Source organism: Helicoverpa armigera, chromosome 25, assembly GCF_030705265.1.
Source record: "Helicoverpa armigera isolate CAAS_96S chromosome 25, ASM3070526v1, whole genome shotgun sequence".
NCBI classification, from domain to species: Eukaryota; Metazoa; Arthropoda; class Insecta; order Lepidoptera; family Noctuidae; genus Helicoverpa; species Helicoverpa armigera.
The window spans coordinates 3,021,814-3,033,661 of record NC_087144.1 but is presented as its reverse complement, the minus strand read 5'-3'; the positions used below and the strand labels follow the sequence as shown (position 1 = coordinate 3,033,661).

Genomic DNA, 11,848 nt, shown 5'->3' with positions numbered 1-11,848 from the left:
CTGTTGTGACATCTTTTCTCATATCAAAATACATCCACTTTGGCTAATTAGAATTAAACTGCCAAAATGATAAATTACTTCTGATGGTGGCAGCGATCCATTTGAGCTTCGTCTGCTTTTTAAATCATAATTCATACAGAAACTAGATGACACATTCTATTTGCTATTTTAAAGATCGGAAATGATTTAATAGTCATTTTGTGTGTGTCCGGAGCGGTCACGGTTTGCGCGCCAGATCGACGGTAACCGGACGCCATCTTGCGCCGCCATGACACAGCTTTGACAGCTGTCATTCGTAGCGGACATTCGAATTTAGAATGTTTGAATCATATTCGTGGATAAGTTTTATTTTTAATATATCATTTTGTGAGTGATTGTACTGTTTTTTTATTCGGAAAGTTGAACGAGAAATAATTACGTAAATGTCTCTATGTATTGCGAAAATGTGTGATTCAGATTTCAGTCCGTAAAGTGACCCAGGTACGTTTTTAAACTTTTTAACAAAAAAAGTGTAGGTATTTCTTAGTTTTTTACAAATGATTTCAGTGCTTTATACTTGCTTTTACTTCAAATAGAGGTACAGAATTTCCTTTTAAAATCGAGTCATCTTCCTGTCCTATTTGACACAGACATGATCTAACAAAACGATGTCTGACTCCTACACGGCTCTGACTATCGGAAGGCGGGTAGCATAAAATTAATCCTATTTCCACTTCCTCCGCCAATTTGCTCGGTAAAGTCAACTTTAATAATAACTCGTTTTATGTTTAGATAAGTGACAGCCCTAGACAGTGTTGATTTTCTAATTTAATATGTTTTTTGCTACAATAAAGTTAACTTGTAAAATTGTAACATTTTCATTTAAGTTTTTTTTAAGGATTAGCATTTATTTTAAGGAATTTGACAAAATCATCAATCTTTATTGATAATTACTTCCAATCTACCATTTGGTAGCCATCTTGCACGAAAATAAATGTATGTTCGCAATAAAGGATTCATATAGGTAAACCTACATTAAATTGATGAATTTCATGAAAAAGTTTCTACCTATCAGGCAAACGATGACTCGATGACGATGACGAAGCTTTGACAATAAGAAATACATACTTAGCGGACTTCACCTTCTACTTGCATATGCAGTCCTAGTACCTAACGATCCATATCTGCTCCTAGTATCCTGGTAACATTATAATAAAATTCGCGTAACAACAATTCAATAACTTCTTTATCTGCCACAAATCTAATCCTAAAAATAATTAAATCATCACACTTTTAAGTACATACATACACTGCAAACTTTTAGCCGGCCGATAGTTGATTCGGGCTCATAAATCTGTATGAAGATGAATGGTAGAACGCACATTACAATACAGATCTGGTATTTAGCCGGTATCAGAACGACTGATTTCATTGGAATCAAGATTTTATTACAAAAAAAAAGTTGTCCCAACTATCGGCCTACTGTTTAGTCGGCAGTGAGTGTATTCTTAATCCGATAGCAAGTCACCCTATGTTACGGTAACCGAGAACCGCCCCCAAGGGCCGGGGGAGATACACTTGTCTATCAAATTATACGGAATCGAGGCATAAAGTACCTTCTTCAGTCAAGTTTATTACTTTCATTGGAACTTTGACAAGGCTGTCAGACTTCGTAAAGAGGTGGGAGTAGCGTTTATCCTAACTAATATTATAAATGTGAAAGTAACTCTGTCTGTCTGTCTGTCTGCCTGTCTGTCTGTCTGTCTGTCTGTCTGTCTTTTCTTCACGCCTAAACTACTGAACCGATTTGTGTGAAATTTGGTACAGACATAGTTTGGAACTTGAGAAAGGACATAGGATAGTTTTTATTTCAAAAAAATATATAAAAATAAAAAATATTATTTATTCCGGACATATAGCGCCATCTATTGGTCAAACCAAAAATATGCCGGAAGTCACTATTCCATGCGAACGAAGTCGCGGGCAAAAGCTAGTTAAAGATATTCGTGGAAATAATCGATTGATTTCTATATAGGTACCAATTCATACTTCTAGGTTTTCGTCGCTGGAAAGTTTCAGAGTACCGTGTTCGAGTTTTTAACCGACTTCCCCAAAAAAGGAGGATGTTTGTCTATGAAATAAAGACTCGTATATTACGTCACATGGTTTGAATCCTTTCATTCGTACCTATTAGTTAATAACACTTACTATTTCACCTGTGATCGAGTTTATAATACGACCAAGATCAAATAAACATTTCTAAAAGTAAATGTTATCTACGTAATTAAGTTGTTTATTAATTTTAATATCGAGAACGTTCATAAAACTCGGAATAGGCACTCAAACTTGTCTGCTGATCCCTTATTTGGACATGATATAGAGGAAACTGCTGAATTCAATAAAATATTTTGGTACCAATTTTCAATAATAGACATTATGTAGGTCATAATGTCTATTATTGAAAATTGTGGCGTGATGTGACCCAAAAACAATGCAAGGATAAATTGTTCCAAATAATATACCTAATAACACGGGTAATAAACTATACAGATATAATTCAATTTAAGTCACACCTCATTTTATTAGCAATACAGGCAGTCGTGATTGCAATCATGAAGTTTTCATATATTTTTTTGGTGATTTTCTGTGTGTCTGACCTCGTAACTGGTAAGTTTTGTAGTAGTAAGCCCAGCAGTGAGAAAATTTTTAGGGTTCCGTACCCAGAGGGTAAAACGGGACCCCATTTTCGTCGCTCCTTTGTCCGTCCGTCCGTCTGTCACCAGGCTGTATCTCATGAACCGTAATAGTTAGTGAGTTGAAATTTTTACAGATGATGTATTTCTGTTGCCGCTATAACAACAAATACTGAAAACTAGAATAAATACAACAAACTCATTTTCTAAACAATGGTAGGGAACCCTTCGTGCGTGATTCCGACTCGCACTTGGACGGTTTATTTATTTCACGTATCCTTTTCCAGGGGCATTATATTTTTCGCCGAGTCGATATGCCATATACCGCTATATCTATATCAAAAACAGAAACACAAATAACTATGATTATGATGATTATAATTATTATGATTATGATATACAATGATATTTTCTATATCATAAAGGTGAGTCCTACGGTGAGACATTTTGTTAATATGAACTTTGGAAAAATATCTCCAAAACACTATGAGGGATTTTTTATTTTCATTCATTTCCCAAACGTCATGTAGTTGCATAACGAAACGGACTATGTTATCGAAAATTTGTAAAATGATCATACTCGTACATATGTACCTAGTTGAATAAATAAGAGGAGAACAGAAGTCGGTCAATTTTGAACTTGATCTGTCTAAAAAAGACACTTTCCAAGAACTCGTTTCTAGACATTTTTTAAATTCTCAAAAAGAAAAGCTTTAAAAGATTACTTGATCGATTATTTTGTTTTCAGGGGAAAAGGAGTCCTTCAGACGAAGAAAGCAATATACTCAAATAAAAGAACAATAATTGGTTGAATTTCACTTTTTAACACGCTTATATTAGCTTCACTTGTAACTAAGTATGTATGTAGGAAAATCTTCGAATCTTAATTTGTTTTTATAATAAGTAGATATATGCCTAAATATATCAAAAATAATGTAAAACAAAGAATAAAAATGTTTGTCTTCATAAACTATGTCGTGTTTTTGGTCTATTATATAATCCATCTTCTCCCTCGTTTGGTCTTTTCCCGTGTATCGAAGAGCACGTTAATGTCGGTCCTGCGCCTGATCTCTCTCCGGTCGTGTCGGATTGCCGTCCCATCGGGCTATGAGAGTGAAGGAATAGTGAGTGCACTTGTGTCTGCGCAAATGCTCGTGCACTATAATATGTCCTGCGCAGCTGGTTGATCTCCTTATATGAGAACAGCCGCCGTGGCCGAAATCGGCCGTGGACGCCATTATATAATCATTTCCTTGTAAGTTGTGCTACCAATTGGGTTCCAAATCTCTCTCACAGTTCGGTGTAACCTTAAAACTTAAAAATCCATTTCAGGAATTTGTATTTCATACACAATACAGACCATCATCGTCATTCTCCTACCATTATCTATATTTTTGAGATTGGCGCAGCATGTTTTCTCCTTCTATACTCGTCTACCTGTCGTCATCTTACTGGCAGCTAGCAACATAACACATATAAATTAAATGAACCAACACCAAACCATTAATCCCCTAATCTTTGCGGACAAGTGCATTAAAATCATTAGTCATTATTTCTGCAACTGATTGCTCATAATCACCATATGGCGACATGGCGTTGTGACAAAATGGGGGTGTGATGATGACATTAGTGCTTAGAGCATCTAACCTACCGGCACGGAGCGTAAATCTCTGTGACAAAAAAGACTGTCAATTATCCGGCGGGAGGCGAGCCAACTCCAAATGGAGATAGCTTACTCATGTATTTTTAATTTAATTTATTTGTTTGATTTACACGTCTTTAAAAGTCAGTTACATAAATCAGAGAAGTAGATTTCTTACAAAGGAAACTTAAAAAAAAAGAAAATTGAGAAAAAAAGATAACACAAAAAAAAAAAAAATATTAGAAACAACATAAAACTTTACAATAACTAAGTAACAATTACGTAAATACTATTTACTTAATTTATTTTTATCAAATCACTTACAGCCTTTTCACATAAATTTTCAATCGAGCCACATCGCCAGTTTCGAAGGCACGGTGTAAGCAATTAACAACAGCAAAGAATTTGTACAAAAATGACATGAATAAGCCGGAAAATCGAGCGAAAAATCCGTCATTGTTAATAGGCAAGTTTATTAACTTTATTTTAAACTGATAAACATTAAATTGATAAACTTGTTGCACAATAGCACATATGCAAAACACCAACAAGCAAGACCGGTGCGGAAGCTCTCATACCTTTCGCATAGTGTTAGACTCGTCAATGGCGTATCCAGCCAGTTGAATGATCTAAGCATTAACCCACACAATTGGCCAATTAGTTCTACAAGCGATAAGGACACGTTAGGTGATGATGAGCATATCAAGGCACTTTATCACCCTCCGCCGATGCTATCGGCCGCTTGAGACTGGGGTGATGAAAGATTGAGCCGAGGGTTGGAATATAATAAAAATTCATGGCTAATAAAGAAAATTAACACTTGAGAACTAATATTGTAAACATGGTTTGGAAGTTGGTAGAGCTCATGATCATAAGGTTAAGCAACGCTCGGCCCGGTCGGTCCGCGGATGGGTGACCATTTTGTTATAACGAGTTCTGCCGTGTTTCGTGCACGATAAACTGGTGGGTTCCGGCTGTCGTTTGGACATCTTTGGCAGTGGTTACGAGTAGTCAGAAGCCAGAGATGACGCCTATGACTGCCTCCAAATAACATTTGTTTATAATCTGTTTCCCCTATAAACACAGAAATAAACAAGCCAACTTTCCTTAACATGTTAGGATTGCAATTGTCTAAAACAATTTTACAACCATAATCTTATAACTACTCACCCCGCTACCCAAGGGACGGTTCACACCGGCGGATTTGTCAGTGCTAATCAGTTTTACACATCGTGTAAACCGACACCGCTCATGTGGGAATAAATTAAATCGCCACCAGCTTTATGATCTCCTGGTATTATCAATTTTAATACGGCGTGATATGTTAGAAAAAAATTGCTCACTTAAAATAAGTGAATAGTAAAAATCGGTACATAAGTAAGTATAAACGTATTTTTATTAATCGAATGCACATACATATATGTATTTACACAGCACATAAAAGTAACTGAAACTTATGCGTACCTAAGTTAGATTTTTGACTGTTTTTATTCTGGAAGGAATCGCGGTTGTTATAATAAATAATAATTCTTACACAGACCATCTGAAATTCTGAGGAAATCATGAGATAGTTTGTATACAGCTGCATTAGCAAGAAACAAATACATAAAAAATGCACAAATGGATGTAAGCGCACAATTATACAAAAATCCACCAATTAATGAATCATTATTTTGTAATTAATAACAAATTAAGCAATAACCATAACTAAGACCACAAGTCAGTACCTACCTAAGTTAACAAAATGACTTCAATATTAATTAGGTAGGTACCTATTTAGTTGAAAGAGTAACAAACATTCACCATCTACTTTTGTAAGGCTGTGACGAATGATGATTTCAATTCTGGATCATCATCATCATCCTCCGAGCCTTTTTCCCAACCACGTTGGGGTCGACCGGTCTAACCGAATTCAGCTGAGTACCAGTGCTTTACAAGAAGCGACTGCCTATCTGACCTTCTCAACATAGTTACCCGGGCAACCCGATACCCCTTGGTTAGACTGGTGTCAGACTTACTGGCTTCTGACTACCCGTAACGACTGTCAAGGATGTTCTATGACAGCCGGGACCTCCAGTTTAACGTGCCATCCCAAACACAGTCATTGGTGTCTAAGATATTAAACTTAGAAAGTACCTATATACAAACTTAGAAAAGTTGCATTGGTACATGATGATTTCAATTCTGGATGTTTTCAGGTAATTACAGATATTAACCATTAAGGAAAAACCTACAATTTAAAGACCAAAAAAGTCCGTACTACATTCCACCACAACATTCACATTAATATCAATTTGAAGCGCTTGTAACCTCACACCGTGGTCCACGTGAATAAATTATATCGCTTCGAGTTTTATCGCCTCGCTGGAGGTGGCGCCAGTATTTATATTGCTGTACAAGATACGCATCTAGTGTGTGATAAACTTGTAATGTGGTATTGAGGGTGGTCTGGACTCAGGAGTTTTTCGGCTTGTAATGACGTCATTTGGTGGAATTTCAGAGAAGTGGTGCATGGTCGTGATTTATGCCCTGTTGCAATTTTGTGATACCTAGTCTTGGTTCAAATTTTTTGACCAATAGGACGGAGGTTTATGAAGGAGCTCGGCTAAGTAACAGCCGCATTCGTTCATGTAAACTGAGGATCTCTTAACGTAGATGGTCCTTGGAAGGCTGGCCGATGTCATCTACGACGACATGACGAATTTCTCCGTGTTTCGAAAATGAAAGAAAGAAAGAAAGAAAAATTATTTATTGACACAACATACACAGAAATAAAATTAGAAATTAAAAAAAAATAATAAGTTACAAAAGGTTGCGCCAAATAGGTCCAGTTCAGCATTATGCCAGACAGCTAGTGCCTGACGCTGGTTTTCAACTTTACCTATGAGGAGTTGCGGGTGTCAAACGATATGAAATGATTTATGCTCTAGACAGAAAAATCATAAAATCATAAAACTACTGGGTAAAACTACTCATGTATGGTGGGTTGTCATTTGAACATCTTTGGCAATCGTTCAGACCACAATACCTAGGTCTGATAACCAGTCTTGGTGGACCGGTTAACTGGATTGAGGAGGTCAGATTTACGTATGACACTGTTATAGTCATCGGCAAGGATATTGAGCCCTAACCTTCACCTGCGCAGAAGTGATTTATTGGTTTATTGCTTTAAGTGTACCTGTACAGTGTGCAAAGCGATCCCCACTCTTCCGCCGAGAGCTCATTATCCGTGCCGATAACTAAACTCAGTTACTATAGTTGGGAAAACACTAAGCAGATGAAAATGGGTTAACAGAACTGTGAATGCCAAAAACCATAGGTATTTTATCATATTTTATAAATCACATTGCCTGAAATCGGATACATGTTGATGCTGTTGTTTCAAATATGTCATCATGATTGTGATAACTGACGTCATGAACACATGGCTCTCTGATAAATGTAATGAGCTATTGGCTTTTAATATTACCCATAGTATCATCAATTGGTAATTCCAAAGTGAATGAATCCAATTTTTTTAACACATGTTCATTAATTCAACGCTTTATTAGGTGCCAGTTTAGGCTAGTAATCATCGAAAAGAAAATAAAGAAATAACCTAAAGTTAAATAAAAAGCAACATATAAAGAAAAACAACTAAGTATAGTTATGCTACACTAAAATATACGTAATATTATAATATAAATAAATACTTGAATAATATACTACTCGTACTACTACATTAAACGCCTTCCTCTCTTATAACTATTTTGCTGTGCTCATCAGCGTCATTATTTATATTATAACTACCTCTATCTATTATTTTATATTTTCCACCAAATGTACATTATGGAATGCAATACATGATATGATATGATAATCAAACATAGACACACATGACATACCGACTTGCGAATTCGCCCCAGAAGAATTTTATCCATCTGTGTGAAATTGCCTCGGGAAAAGAGCAAAACCGCACGAGGAAGCTAATAAAATTATTTATTTTCATCATATCGATCATCTTCACCACTAGAGACCCACACATACATACTAGGAGCCCATATCTATCCTGTTTGGTGATACCATAGAAAGTCTCAGAGTGATCCATTGCGGTGAGATGCAACCTGACAGGCTCTGTCAGGATACTGCTCATTGAACCTGAGGTGGATTAAGGATCGGCCTTCAATGTTATTGAGGGTCTTATGTGTATTGTGTACCTACTTTAGAAGTTATAAGTGCCTTCCTGTACTGGTAAAACGTACGGGTGTCATCAAATTAAAGTCACTATTGGATAGTCGATCATAATAAAATCGATACTAATAGTAAGTGGGTACTAGTTTTTGCTAACTTCCGCGTCCCGTCGAAATTACTCTCTACACCTGGATAAACAATAGCCTATGTCCTTTCTCAGACTCTAGCTAGGTTATCTGTGTACATTTCAATTGAATCGGTTCGGTACTTATGGCGTCACCAGAGTTATTACTTTTGCACACTTATATACGCAAAAAGCAAGGATAATACACAGTTTTGAAACAGGATAGAAGAAATAATTTATAGAGATTATATTTAGCATTTTTTATTGTAAATATGTGTTATGTATGTAAATAAAACGCCTAGTTACAAGGAAGGCGTGACAGCGTCGACTCGTTCCCACGGTAAATGCTGACTCTACAAGATTATCGCTACGGAAGCAATGCGCAGGTCTTGGGACAAAGATTATGTAAGTACAGTGGTGTAAATAGGTATAATTCTGCATTTTGTATGTACCGAATTACCTAGATTGTACATTTTTCATGATAACTATATTAATATGCACAAATCTGTACGAAACGCTAGGAAATAGAACACTACCATTGCTTAAAATAATTACTTAGATTTTATATTTTTGCTTTTAGGCTCAAGTTGGCAATGAGATAAATTATGTTGACAAGTGATACACTATGTACCTAAAATATTTTTTCATTATTTTCCACTAATTACGTTATGCATAATTACCTATATAATCTTCCTTTATTCTTAGAGTACACACACTGTTTCATGTAGCAAAAATCAGACTCTTCTCAAACCTTCTCGTTAATGGTTAATGTTAATGCCGTATCATTACAGTTACAGTCCATTCTGTTTTTCTTTAGTCTATGTGTCACCCGCGTCATCGAACCACCATTGTCAAGGTTAATATTTTTACAAACACGTTACTTGTATGTAAACTATTGCAAAACTGGGTTACAGTCGGTCCTAAGTCTTTGTAATTATGATAAACAATTCTATTCTAGGAATACTACTAAGTATTGTATTTCAGTTCGTAAGGAATGATAAACAGTTTTTTGCAGTATTTTACTTTTTTTGCATAATAATTCATGAAGAACGCATTGTTCCTTATTTTTTTGCTATGTCATACATATTAGTTTGACGACATATTTTGTTCTACTGACAATTTATAAAAGCGTAATCGTTTAAAATATAATTAAGAACGTCGTATTAGACCAAAGGAGAAATCAGTTCCTGGATCTAAAGATCAGAGCAATTTCAAGAGGCACTGACTCACAGTTAGGAGTCATACCAATCTCATAACTATTAATAATAGTCGTATTATCTGACTAATAAAGCAGACCTACAATAAACTTCATCTTGATTGTCGGTTAACTCAATAAATAAACAATTCGCAGTACCAGGATAACCCGAATAATTATTAAATAATACAACCGAATAATAATGTACTAGGGTGGCATAAATACAAAGGGCGTTAGCTGATACTGCTGAGACCGCGGCGGCGGGCAGGCGCCGCTGGCATCGACACAACTACAACGCTGAGTCAAATTAGCGGAAACATTACTACTAACTTATAGGCGCCTGGTACTTTTTAGAATTGTTTTTTGCGTGCTCTTACTTTATTATCAACTGCGGAGAAAGAACATAGGGTTATTTTCTTTTGGCACTTATATGCTTGTATATGCCTAATTGGTTCATGAACTGTGAACTTTATTGTAATCATAATATGCAACAACTGTAATTTCTGCATCTCTTCTTCTCACCAATTAAATGTAACTTCAGATTTCTGTCAAAAGGCCCAAACGATTACACGAATTCCCCAAAAAAATATCGTAAATATGAAATATTATTTTTATAATAAAACAACCCATTAACTGTGGCCACTAACAAGATATTTCAATAAAGAAAATTATATATTTTTTATAAAGCCCAACGTTCGAGCTAACGTAACTTAATATCGGGGAAACCGGATAGCAGACAGTATGGCGCGACCTTAAGTTTACTTTTTAATTCTTCTTTTTTTATTTTATCTAGAGAGTCGGAGCGGTGATGCTGCAATGGCAGGTAACTTGCATTCATGTCATGATATATAAACTTAGCGTCTTTAAATACAGAATAAAAACCAGATTCAAAAGGACTGTAAATGGTAATGTAAATGAAAAACGTAAAATGACACGTAGGCATTTTATTTATTTACTTTTGAAAGATTTGTTTTGTTAATTATCAAGGTTACGACACTGATTTTCACAGTTTTCACAAAAAAATACTGAAACGTATTTCTGATTTACCGAAAACAATAAAAAAAAACAGAAAAGAACAATTCAATACTTCTATTTAATTGTCGAAAACGGTTGCTCTATGCAATTTGGGCGAAATGACTTAACCAAATTATCAAATCAAGTTGCATATTACCTCTTTCTTTCCAGTATGTATCCCTTATTTAATATATGTACTTATTTTCCTTTAAATATTACCAAGTGTATGCTACAAAAACTCAGCTACCCACTTCTCCTTTACGCCCGTTTAAGTTAAACTTTTGTTTCTCCGGAGGCACTTATTGTATCGTGTGTGATCTGCTCGGTGACGGACGTATGTGATGCGAAGATAACGCCTGTATGTTTGATAAATAGCCTATTGTATGGAATAGGTGAGAGGTAGACTGGTTTATGAATGGAGGTAGGAGTAGCTTTGTTAGGTGATAAGTAAGTTAGGAATTGGTTGAGAAAATTCTTCTGCTTAGTCTACGTCTAAAACTTGTTTTTCACGCACTTATCGCTGTACCTTATTTCAACTGTTCATAAAGTATGTAGCTTTTCTGTAAATTTTAAGTGCTTTTGGCTAAACCATACCTATACATTGGCATGTATGAGCCAGTCTGAGTCCTGAGACTGAAATAATGCCACGTTTTTGAGAGCGGTATCGTTAGGTATGTTACTAATTACCAATGACGCATCAAAGGGCTCTAATTAACTTCAAACATTTTTAAATGAACTTTATGTACTTTGAGACCTCTGCATGTTTTGCATATCCACAATATCTTTGTCATCTAACAATCAAATACCTACTACATGCTTCTTGACCTTGTGCGTGTACGTACCTTTACAGATAGATCTTGTATAGAGAAATAGCAATTTTAAAATAGCATTCTTATTCAATACCAAAAAATGCTACTGCAAAGCAATTAACATTCAAACCCGACATTTCTTCGAAGACCATACGTAGAAACTCGTTAGTGTTTATCCTTCTGTCAGTCAGAACTAACCCTTTAAGTGACATTAACAATATT

General features: G+C 35.5%; 1 long non-coding RNA gene across 1 annotated transcript; it reads left to right on the top strand.

Moving 5' to 3' along the window:
- Positions 1-2,520: 2,520 nt before the first annotated feature.
- LOC135118704 (uncharacterized) lies at positions 2,521-3,644 on the top strand. Its single transcript, XR_010277719.1, has 3 exons — positions 2,521-2,646; positions 2,960-3,097; positions 3,421-3,644. It is a non-coding gene; the product is annotated as an uncharacterized LOC135118704 (long non-coding RNA).
- Positions 3,645-11,848: the final 8,204 nt, after the last annotated feature.